General features: G+C 49.2%; 1 protein-coding gene and 1 non-coding gene across 2 annotated transcripts in view; both read left to right on the forward strand.

Moving 5' to 3' along the window:
• The window catches only part of LOC120988746 (transcription factor HES-2-like), a 100,923-nt gene that overhangs the window by 47,601 nt on the left and 40,297 nt on the right, over positions 1–13,025 (forward strand). The window lies entirely within an intron of this gene.
• TRNAG-GCC lies at positions 11,532–11,602 on the forward strand. Its single transcript has one exon. It is a non-coding gene; the product is annotated as a tRNA-Gly (tRNA).

Below are 13,025 nucleotides of genomic sequence, written 5' to 3' on the forward strand. Positions count from 1 at the left end.
AGCTAGGGATAGGGGAAAACTTCTAAACTTGGCACATCCCCATTAACGTGGCTTTCCTTCTTTTATCGCCTACAAATGCCACATTATGTTCCGGACCAGCAGTCATGACTCTTGTCTTCATTCTCTGTCCATTACCGGTGTTCTGTCTTATCAGTAGAAGACCACCCAGTGCCCTTTTATGTTCCTGATGTCCAGAGATACTACCCTATGTAGCCTTTCTTTGGCCTTAGGTCTGTATTACAACAACTGATTATCTGATAGATTTTCTGACCTCTCATTGATCAGATGGCCAATTACACATACAGGGCTTTTGTTATACCCACCAACTGTCGGTCTGATTGGACAGATGTTGGTCAGATAATATGTTGGTGTAATACCGGCCTTACTGTTTGATCGTTCTAGAAGTATGACGACGTTTCCTGGTAATTGCACGATAACATAATCCATACCTTTTGTCTTACCAAGCAAGCTGTGATCCAACTCTGGGACACCCATGACTCCAAGAACTACAGTCCCATACATATTAGACAATGGTCAGTTGGCTCCCAATGTTTCCCCAACACATGACTCCCCACTTAACACACATACAAACATGGGGGAGTCGAAGCGTTTGGACAACATATAGACATTTATGGGGGTTGTAGACCCTTCAGTTTGGTTGGGAGTGTGTTATCTAACATTGTAGTTCCTTTATTTGAAGACCCCTATCAGTCATATAGTGGGAAACAAAGGCATAACTCCATGCCAGCCATTGTGCCATTTATAATACTGGTGTCTTCAGGGGCCTTTTGGCCGGATCAGATTCTTAGGCCCGGGGTTGACTCCACATTCTACAGCTAAGTGCTTGGTTGATTGATGTTATTCTAGCAATATGGCATCACATACTATGATGGGAAAACACAAGACCACTAGACCCATAGCTCCTTAGTTGAGGTTCTCACAAATGTCAGACCGAATCCAGAATCCTACAAGTCATTTATTTTTCTAATTCATCAAATATTCAGTATAAAAACCCATAAATAATACTGTACACAGTTATTACATCATACCTTCCCACCCCCCACCGCCGCTTCAATACCTACCGGATCCCCTCTGGTCTCTGCTTCCTGGTCCTGATTTGACACACAGGAAATCGGTGGCAGGAGCCGTGACCGAACTCAGTCATTGATTGGTTATTCTCCAGGCAATTTGTGTGTGTAGAGCCGGGACCAAGAAGCAGAGACCAGCAGGATGCAGTAATCTGAGGAGCGGGGGATCAGTGATTTTATCAGTTTCACCCCTCATTTTTTAAAATGATTAAATTATCCCACCTGACAACCCCACCTGACAACCACTGACAATGGATGCACTGGATGTTCTGCATGGTGGGTACAAGTAATTCTCATTATCTGGGTTATGCTAGTATCAAACTAGCGTTAAAATGTCTCAGTAGAGGAACAGCCTGCTGGAGTTCATCATACCTTTCCCCGCCCAAGCCCATTGACTATAATGGGATCCAGCCTGTTTCCGGCATTTAAGCCCCGGTCAAAAAACGCTGCTTGCGGCCCTATTTGTCCAGCTGAATCTCAGCACTAATGGCAGAAACAGGCCGGATCCCCGCTGGGTCCCATTACAGTCAATGGGGCCTGGTGATGCTCCAGCCCCTTCCGGCCATGCCAGATGCGATGAACTCCAGCAAGCTGATCATTTTAACGTTAACATGAAACTAGCCTTACATGGGAATATTAGCCACATGGTGGACTTTACAATCCACGCTAGAGGCATTTGTGTTACTAACAATATTACAGACTCTCCAGGCCAATGTCTTCAGATTCTTCAGATTTTCTGAATATAGAGGGCATGTTAAGTGCCTGTTTAGGGGCAAAATTTCATTCCCATAGCACAGAAAACCTTTGGGACTACTTAAGTACAAGGGCTCAGATGTAACTGCTACTACTGCACCCCCTATAGCTCCATTTCTTCAATATAACTTCAGAGAAATCGCCCACTTACAGCCATGGTCTCCACGACCTAATCATTTGGTTAGAATGCCAGTCACTTTGGATATCAACATTATTTGCAGCAGGGGTGGAGTTATGGTGATGATTAAGGCATTTAGATGTTACATGAGAATCGAAATGCAGTCTATGGATATGGCTGGAACTTTGATCAACTCTAAGCAGACCCTGTCCTAGGTGGCCACAGTTCAGGTCCCTGAAATAACTCCTCCTGTCTCCCGAAAGTTCTTAAGACCTTAAAGAACCAGATGGGGAAGGAGGAAAGGGACTGGTGGATGGAAAAGGGGGGACTACAAATAAGAAGGGAAAACTTTGCCTTCCCAGGTCCCTCTACTCCACGATTGCACAGGCAACCCATGGAGTGATGCACCAGGGGACACTGCCCGTTCCCCTGAAGACGCCAAGAGAGCTTGGCGAAACATGTCGGGGGGCAGAGTGTGTTGCATGTTATTTTAGGCAGTGAGTGCGATGCCAAGCAGCAGGAGTATCACATACAAGTTACTATTAGCACACTGGGAAAAAGCCCGCCGCTCAGTGAGCGGCATTGTGGAAAAACAGTGAGCAGATACCAACTAGTAATCTGGGAATAAGCCGTACCTAGAGGAGTAGACTGTGCTAATAACAGTGCACCAGAAATAATGGCGAAATACTGCTGCATCGAGACAGCAGGAACTAGCTAAGAGAACAGTAAAGGGCCCCCAGTGGTCAATAAGCATAACACCAAAGGATACAATATAAGATACATTGGTAATAGGGCAGGCACCACTGATAGTTTTAATGTGTGAGTTCAAGGCATTTATTTTAAATGTATGAAATATAAACGTTAAATTTTATTTGTGTAGGGGCTTACGGTAGTACAGTGAAGAGCCCTGGGAAAGCAGGGAATGAGTGCAGTCGGTTGTGGTGTGCCGAAACCGAGGATGAGGTAAGGCCTGAGAAGAAGAGGGCCTACCCAAGGAAAAGATATGGAAGAAATGAGTTGTAAATGAGTGGAGTGGTGGGAGGGTCAAAGCACAGACTCAATGATGCAGGAGCCAGGTAAGGGAGTGCCCTAAATAGGCTGGAGGCGGACCTCAGCCCTCCCACAAATCCAGGCAATCTGCCTTAATACTTGTGTAAGGGGGCTTACGGGTAGGTACAGTGAAGAGCCCTGGGAAAGCAGGGAATGAGTGCAGTCGGTTGTGGGTGTGCCGAAACCGAGGATGAGGTAGGCCTGAGAAAGAAGAGGGGCAAAAATGGAAATAAACCAGTTTATTGTAGCCAATTGATGTATCAATAGCTTGACCCGACATGTTTTGGAAAGCAACTATTAAGCTCTTGTGTTGGATTGGGAATGTATTGCGCGTAAGCGGATGACTCCCAGCGCCCCCAATTCCCTGATGACATGAGTGAGGATGTTGGCACTGGAGGCCGTGATCGTGGGCTCCAATGCGAAAGGAGTGCCCTGAGTAGTTGGCTGCGTTGAGGCCTAGTTGTGTGAGGGATGACCCGGCATGGGTCCTTGAAGGTGGTGGTGGTGAGTACCGAACCATGTAGTTGAAGTAGCAGTTGAGAGGGTAGAACTTGTGACGCTGATTGTAAGCATCCAGGACCCTGACTGGACACCATCTGTTGTGCGTGGGGTAATATGAAATGTTGACCGGGTAGTGCTGACTATTCTTGGAGTGAGGTAAGGGATAACTGCCGCACGTTAGTAGTAATCTACCTGCTCACCTGTGAGTGTGGCATCAGATACGTAGGCAAGACCCGTAGGGAGCTACGGGTACCGTATAGGTGAGCACATGGCGACATCCGTATAAGAGAGATACCCCGCCGTAGCAAGACATATGCACTCGGCGCACGGTGGACGTGCATCAGGGGTTAAATTCATAGGTTTGGAGGTGATCAAGAAGCCACTACGGGGAGGCGATTGGGACAAAAAAATCCTCCAGAGGGAGTGTTGGTGGATATTCAAGCTGAGGACCACCAACCCCCTTGGCTTGAACGACCAACTGCACTTTGGCTGCTTCCTGTAACCTCTCTGATAACCGTATACCAACTGGATAATTAGGTCTCCCGTGGTCTGGACAGGAGGCGCATCGTCTTTAAAATAACCATGACCTGTCCCTGGGACCTGATCTGAGATGACTAGTATAGCCCTATACTCGCCTCAGGCTATCATCACCTCGGGTTTGCTTACTTCCACTATGTCGCTATATACGCGGATCTTAGTCATGACTGCACTGCCAGATTTGAGCGGTGCAGTCAAGTAAATTCACATATAAGTTGAAAACATTATCGCTCATTTGTAGAGTCATGGCACTCCGTACAGATCTGATAGTTAACCTGCCAGAAATGCCCCCTCTAGGTCCTACATAGGGGTTGATGTAATTTCCATCCCCAACACCAGCGCAGGGTTGGTAGTAGGTTGTCACTTCGTTTTTACCAGTGACTCCTCCCACCTTCGCTGCCCCCCATTGGACGGCGGCGTGGCGCTCCGTTTCGACCACGCCCCCTGATTTTGTGACGCTGCGGCAGTCGAGCGGTCGCAAACGGCCGCCCCTTCTTGCCAGTGCGCATGTGTAATTGAGGTGGCCGACCGCGTCATGCAATACACTAGTCTAAGCTTGCGCGGCGGCCACGCCCCCTAAACAGGCGCACGGCCAGCCCCCCCCTGCACATTTAAACCCCTGAGCGCACACCACTGGCGCTAACAGACGCCGGCAGACAGGCAGTGTATCTAGCTGCCCTGCAATCCTCCTCGGTATAGGCCATACGCATTCCATGGGAGAAACAGTAAGTAACTTGCATCTAATATGCCAGCTGCCGGAATTATGGTTTATACTTTGTACCTGAGAGGGCTTTTCTCTATGTTTTCCCTTCCACAGGTACTTGTGCTGATTTGGACTGTATATGTCCATTCAAGCTGGTATAATCTCTGTTTCCTTTACCCTCCCCTCTGTCTGCTACATCATACAGCGACACAGGAGTGGGCACTTGTCCTATCTCCATGACCCCTTCCCCTGATGAATGTAGGGGGTCGTGTAGAAGTAGATGAACTGTATCTATCACAAGGTGTTATATTTCATTAAGGAAACGCGTTGGGACCATGAATATATCCCCAGATCTGTCCTTTGGACTATTAATACATCCTTTCCATAGTCATACAGGACTCCCTTCCCCTTACACACCGTACCATCTTTATAGTCAACAGCCCCTCTTTGGCCTCTTCCCTTCTTTCACAGGGCCATCTAGGGTGCATGTTTCAGGGTCAGGTTCCGGACGGGGCCACCCCTTGCGGGGGCCAGGACCTCGTGTTAGGTGGTTAGGGTACAACAGGCCAAGTAGGGCAGTAACAGGGTTAGATTTTTCCCTGTTGCCCTCAGCCATCAAGACCTAACCGACCGACGGTCGCAACCAGGTTCAAAGACACCCGTTTTGAGCAGTGGACCATACGACCTGGGCATCCTCACCGGTAAGACCCACCCTGTTTTTTCTGCCTATTGGCATACTAGTAGACCTTGGGTACACCACCCAGGGCCTTTCAAATATTGTATATGTATTTTGGTCACCTCCACTTTGGCTCCCACCTTTGGGCCTGATTGGACCGGACCAAAAGTGATCTTACTTGTTCGTCATTGTTATGTGGTTTGTCTAGTAGGGGCTCACCATCTTAGTTCTTAATCGTCCAAATAAAAGATAGATTTTAAAACGTTACTGCCCTTTTCTTACATATTTGCTTCACAGAGCAGTACACTTGAGAGAGGTGTCTCCCGCACCTTCTCTCTCCAGGGGACCACCCTCTTTTCTTTCCAGGATGTAGTGAACCATGTGTTTTGACAAGTGGGAGACAAGAAGACAAGGTGAGGTTCGGGTCGTGGAGGCTGTAGTGAATTCCCGGAACTCAGGAATCCGTAGAAGGCCAAGTAAATTGCCGTTTTTGATGATGGAGTTGGTATCTGTTTCAAGAGGCGTGGCGTCCAGTAAGTCGGATAATGCTTTGAAGATATGATTGATTATGGGTAGCCTCTGGGCTGGACGTGCGGGTTCCGTTTCCTGAATACCTCTGAGTATGGATTTGATCTGGTGCGAGGACATGAAGCTGATGGTTATTGGGGTGCATGATTAGCATATGATGTTGAAATGCCAGTGAGATATAGTTTGATGGTGTTGTATGACATTTTAGTTTGAGGTGGCAAAAAGAAGCCAACCCCTGGAGAGACGTCATGACAAAAGGGTGCGTGATGTTGTGTTCCAACAGGAACCTGTTGAATAGTGTGAACGCTCTGTCGTATGTGCTATGTGTATTGTCTGATAGTGCTAAGTGGGACAAAGACTGGCTATGCCGCATGATGCCTTCTAATCCGGAATGAGCTGTTTGAAATGATGGAGTGATGGAGGCCGTGGGTGACGCTGATGGGAGAGCTTGATGAAATGCCTGAAATTTGACGCGAGACAGATTGTCAGCTGCCGTATTGCACACCCCCCGGGACATGGAAACAATGTAAGAAGAAATTATTGCAAGCGGCCAACCAAGGAAGTCTCCGCAGAAACCTCACGATTGTGAGAGATTTGGAACGATCCTGTTGATGAACTGGCAGGTCGTATGGTTGTCTGAATAGCACCGGACCGACATGTTTGCCCATGAATGACCCTACGCTACGGCAGCCGCCACGATGGGGTAGATCTTGAAAAGCGCTGAGGCAGTGGAGAATCCTTCCAAACCCCGGACCGCAGGAGGCCAGCTGCCCCACAGCCAATCGTTCCCAAAAATGGCCGCGAAGCCTGTGGTAGATGCCGCATCTGACCAGATAGAGGGGGAAGAGTCCGACGGCTGAGGGAGAAACAAGCTCCCGCCATTCCAGGTGGACAGAAATCTCCCCCACATGCCCAGACCTGCCGCAGCGTGGGCATCCAGGGACAACCTGTGCGGGTCGTGTAGGAAAAAGGGGAGAGGTGCAGGAGCCGTGATATAAATGAGCGACCCTGAGGTGGATGCGCATGGCAAAGATCAGGGAGCCCAGCAGGGACTGCAGTTCTTTGCGGTTGCCGGTGCTGAGTTGAAGGTAGTTGTCTATGTGGGCGAGAATGTCCTGGATCTTCCCGGATGGCAAACTGGCTTGCATTGAGGCTGAATCCAACTGGGTACCCAGGAAAGGTGATGACCGTGTCAGGCCCTTCTGTCTTCTTGGTGGCGATGGGTACCCCAGGTTCCTCCTCCGGTATTATGTGCGCCGGGCTGACTTCTTGGTCTTCCAGGCTAACGGTCGACGTGATCACTGGCAATCCGGCCGGCGCCGGTGACGCTGCCGGTGGTGGCCCTGCCAAGGAGAGGGTCGCGGTGACCGATTCCAGCCTCTCCAACCTGGCGTTGACTTTAGACATGGATGACATTTAGAGAGGACAGCATGGTATGTATATCCCCTGTGATGGACTGGCTAGGTCCTTCCCCTGCCTCCCTGTTATCGATTGGCGTGCGCAGCAGCCGGAAAAGCTCTGCTTTCCTCGCCGTGGCGGGGAAGGGAACATGCCGTCACCTTAACTCCGTCGTTATGCGCGGGATTGTCCAGGATCTGATGGGTGCTGGACTGGCTAGACCGTCTCCCTGGGTAGCAGTGACGGATCTAGCAGGGGTGCCAGGTAGGGAGAAGTTCTCTATCCCTTCCAGAGACATGGTAAAACAAAACAGTTGATTAGCTTGGGGAAACACAGGATCGTGCTGGCAAGCTAGCTAGGCCGGACGGCGAAAAAATTATACTTGCATGGTGACAGATGAGGCCCTGCTAATTTGCCAAGCGGCTGAGAGGCTCTACCTATGATTTGGCGCGAGGGGTTAATGAGGCCACTTGTGGTAGTGGCAGGAGCGTTGGCCTCTCGGTGACTGTAAGAACAGGACTAGGGGAAGGGAGTGACAGGTGAGGCCCTCTCTATGCAACACGCGAGGCGGCTTACTAACGAGGTGGCGCGTTGGGCGGGTTGCCTCTGTACGTTTGAGGCGGGGGGTGTCGGCCTCGCGGGACCACTAACTGCTGGCGAAGCCAAGAAGGGGGTAACCTAGTGGGATGATGGTGCCCCTAAAGCCAGCACGCTGACCCTAACGGGATCATTCGAAATGTAAGGAAGACTTTTGTTAAATGAGCAGGTGAACGTACCTGGTGGTAAGAAAAAATTCTCCGGATACATGGTAGTGCAAAATACAATATAGGTTGACCGCCTGAAAAAGGGGGATGGTAGACATAAAATAGTGTGATGAAATGTGACAATGTACATGGTACATATGCATGACCCGGAGGATCATGACGGTTGTTCATGAAATGATAGCTTGCGCCTGGTGTCAGAAGAGACCAGCACGTGGCGCATGGCCATGCACAAGTGGGAATGTGCGTTTTGCAATCCAATGGAACGTATTGGTCTGTGTCCTTTAATTATTATTATTATATTATTTTTTTTTGGTGACCAGCTGATATCTCTTCCCCCCCCCCCTTTTTTTTTTCCCTTTATTAGTAACCAGACGATAACTCCTCCCCCCTGTTTTTAATTTTTTTTAATTTTTATTATTGTGTGGGGCTGCTGGGGTGATGTTTGACTTTGGAGGGGCGTGCTGGAAGCCCCCCCTGCAACCTGCGCAGGAGGGGCCCCCTGTGTGACCGGCGCCCCCTGAGCTCAGCCGACCAGCCGGGCCGGACCGTCCGACGGCGGCCCCCCCGCATCAGATGCGGCGCGCACGGCCGCCGGGACACCGCGCATGCGCCGACGGAATCGCCGCTCATGCGCAGAACCCCGGCCGCGCATGCGCAGACCAGGCACCAGGACGCGGCCGGGCGCCATCGGCCGCGCGGCAGGAGGAGCGGCAAAACAGGCAGGAGGCGGTGGGGAGGGGATGTCTGTGCAGCGGTAAGCCCAGAGGAGGTTGAAATGAATAGGGGGTGTGCCGGGAGCACCGCAGCTGGCCCCCGTAGCTGTGTTCCTGAATGCGAGGAGGGGGGGGGGGGAGGGCATGAATGTTGGATGTTGGATGTGAGGGGTGAAATGAACTAACCCAGAAATGGGAAATGGGGAATGGGGCCGGAACCCCCAGGGAGCTGACCGGAGTGTCGGTCCTGTGGGGAAACGCCAGAATAGGCATGAGAGCAAGAGCTGCCGGTGATTGATGCGAGAAGCCGTGACATGGGTGCAGCGTGTGTGATATAAACAACAGAAATGGGGGATTGATCCAGGCACCATTGGCCGCCTGCTGCAGAGCTGTTGACCGAAATGGTGGTACGGTTTGTGAACAAATGCGCATGAACAGGTGTGACAGAAATGAATACTGGTGACTTTGTATGAAAACCGTGACATTGGTGCGTATTGATGAAATGAAATGAACCGGTACAGGGGCAACCGGGAGGCCCTGCCTGTCCCGTATGAATGACTCATACGCATTTGTGCTCCTGCAGCCGTGCACATGAACATGAGGAGGGGGGGGGGGGCATGAATGTGGGTGATTGTGGGGTGATATGGACTGAAAAAGAAATGGGGAACGAGCCTGGAACCACAGGGGTGCTGACCGCAGTGTTGTTTCTGTGGGAAGATTGCTTGAACAAGACATGACAAAATGAGATGCTGGTGACTGTGAGAAATCCGTGACATTAGCGCAGCGTCCATGAAATGAAATGAAACAGAAATGGGGGATTAGGCCAGAAACCATTGCCGCATGCTGCAGAGGTGTTGACCGGAATCGTAGTACGGTGTGGACAAATTGCGCATGAACAAGGCGTGACAGAAATGAATACTGGTGACTTGTATGAGAAAACCGTGACATTGGTGCAGCGTATGATGAAATGAAATGAACCGGTACAGGGGGCAACCGTGAGGCCCCGGCTGTACCGTATGGATGACTCGCAGTTTAACGGGCAAACGTGACCCACAGTGAACCTGAGTAAAGCTGGAAAAATAGAACCGAAATGCTCCAAATCCAGAACTGATGGCAACGAAAAACTCCCAGAAATTCAGCGACTCGCAGGCAACTCTCCAGACACTCCACAAGCGACCTCCTCTCTCAAAGCTCAGACCTCAATGATGCAGGAGCCAGGTAAGGGGAGTGCCCTAAATAGGCTGGAGGCGGACCTCAGCCCCTCCCACAAATCCAGGCAATCTGCCTTAATACATGTAATTAACCAATACATTTAGTAGCACGTATAAACCAAGAGACATTTTGTGGTCTTACTGACCAAATGAAAATATTCCCATATATAGAGTCTCAATACGTGCTAATGGGTCGTATGTAATTTTCATGTATGCTAAAATAACTGCACCCAGCAAATAGTGCCCCTGACACCAATAGTGTAAGCATAACGTCCCCCAAAAATAACTGTGCTAAGCTGATACTGTGCCAAGGTGCCCCCACAGTAATAGTGCTCCCAAAAGTCCCACCAATAGGAATAATTCTCTGCTAGAGCACACATGGTAGTAATAGTGCTTCTACAGTGCCCCCAACATGTCCCCACTGTGCCCCAGAAGTAATAATGCTCCCATAGTGCCCATACTAGTAATATTGTTCCCCAGTAGTAACAAAGCCCACCATAATCCCCCCCCCCCCAGTAGTAATAATTCTCCTTATAATGTGACAGTAGAAAAATGCCCCCTTAAAATGAGCACAGTACAAAAAATGCCCCCTTATAATGTGCACTACTACAAAAATGTCCCTGTTCTGTGTGCAGTACATAAAATACCCCCTCTTATTGCACCCCGGTGACCTAATGTCCTCATAATGTATGCCAGTATAAAAGACCCATATATAATGCCCCCAAGTCAATGCCTCTATAATGCTTCTCTCCTCCTTCCCCATAGTACCCCCCCATAATGTGCCATTATAAAATACCTCTAAATAGTGCCCCCAGTAAATGCCCCATAGTGATTCTCTTCCCCCTTCTTTCTAGTGCCCCCAATAATGTACCAGTATAAAATGCCCCTATATAGTGCCCCAGTAGATGCCCCAAGTGTCTCCCATAATGTGTGCCAGTATAAAATACCCCTTCTTAGTGCCCCCAGTAGATTCCCCCATAGTGCTTCTGTCCTCCCTTCCCCCATAGTGTCCCCCATAATGCGCCAGTGAGAAATGCCTCTGCCTCCTAAAGACGGCGATACAGATGAATATATAGATGCGTCACCATCGCCTCACCTCGACTAATTGGCGGTGCGGCCCTGGTGGGCCCCCCAGGACATTTGCACGGATATGCTGGGTGCTAACGCTGGCCCTGACCAGGTGTTCAAGTCACACTTCAGGGAAGAGAAGTGTGAGGGACACATGTTACAGATCCTTCCAGCACACTTCTCATCAGAAGACAAATGGAAGATGCCAAGTAAAGAACACTGAAGGTCCACAGCCACCAGATGGCTCCTGGAAGGTCTCCAGGCTATCTCCCTTCCAAGTACAGTCCTCTAAGAAGAAACCAAAGAAACCACCCTCTACTATATGATAAAAGGAAGACACTGTCCTTACATCATTACCAGGAGAGCTGGAACTTTTTTGTAGAAGTTTTGAAAAAGGTTTATAACTGACTTTTCTATATCCAAGCATTGGTGGTTCAGTGGTAGAATTCTCGCCTGCCACGCGGGAGGCCCGGGTTCGATTCCCGGCCAATGCAGGAAGATTTTTTGTTTCATAACTTACTATATTATTTTTGATATGTGAAGAATTGATCTCCTTCATGATGTAGTGTCCTATAGTAAATCCCTCCATGTAGATGCTGGTGATCTTATAGACTGTGTACAGGGTGTCAGGCAGACATCTCTCCACATCTGGACAGAAGATCCTGGCTCTGGGATAACACTGAGATTACATTGCAGGATTTCATTTTCAGGAGTTGCTTAGAATATTTCTCACTGTAATTTCTCCATATTTTATAAACCATATGTACATGGAATAAGGCGGTCACAACGTGTGGTAGAAATAATGGGAAAAGCAAACCTAAAAAACAAAAAAACTTTCTGTAGGTATAGTCAGCACGCGACTTCACAATGTACATTAATAAATTGACATTGGATGTTAGACGGCCAGTAAAAGTCTATGGGGCTATTGGCTGCCCATAAAATGTTATGTTTTACTACATTGTTCTAGATATAACCACTTCCTCGTTCCTCATGGTTCTTTATTCTTTAATCCCTTAAAGGGGATGTCCACTATTTGGATATTAATCCCAAATCCTCAGCCCTAATATGTCCTAAAATGTCTTAATACACTGCTCAAAAAAATAAAGGGAACACTTAAACAACACAATGTAACTCCAAGTCAATCAGACTTCTGTGAAATCAAACTGTCCACTTAGGAAGCAACACTGAGTGACAATCAATTTCACATGCTGTTGTGCAAATGGGATAGACAACAGGTGGAAATTATAGGCAATTAGCAAGACACCCCCAATAAAGGAGTGGTTCTGCAGGTGGTGACCACAGGACCACTTCTCAGTTCCTATGCTTCCTGGCTGATGTTTTGGTCACTTTTGAATGCTGGCGGTGCTTTCACTCTAGTGGTAGCATGAGACGGAGTCTACAACCCACACAAGTGGCTCAGGTAGTGCAGCTTATCCAGGATGGCACATCAATGCGAGCTGTGGCAAGAAGGTTTGCTGTGTCTGTCAGCGTAGTGTCCAGAGCATGGAGGCGCTACCAGGAGACAGGCCAGTACATCAGGAGACGTGGAGGAGGTCATAGGAGGGCAACAAACCAGCAGAAGGACCGCTACCTCCGCCTTTGTGCAAGGAGGAACAGGAGGAGCACTGCCAGAGCCCTGCAAAATTACCTCCAGCAGGCCACAAATGTGCATGTGTCTGCTCAAACGGTCAGAAACAGACTCCATGAGGGTCCGACGTCCACAGGTGGGGGTTGTGCTTACAGCCCAACACCGTGCAGGATGTTTGGCATTTGCCAGAGAACACCAAGATTGGCAACGGCCACTGGCGCCCTGTGCTCTTCACAGATGAAAGCAGGTTCACACTGAGCACATGTGACAGACGTGACAGAGTCTGGAGATGCTGTGGAGAACGTTCTGCTGCCTGAAATATCCTCCAG

This window comes from Bufo bufo, chromosome 1 (genome assembly GCF_905171765.1).
Source record: "Bufo bufo chromosome 1, aBufBuf1.1, whole genome shotgun sequence".
Lineage (NCBI taxonomy): Eukaryota > Metazoa > Chordata > Amphibia > Anura > Bufonidae > Bufo > Bufo bufo.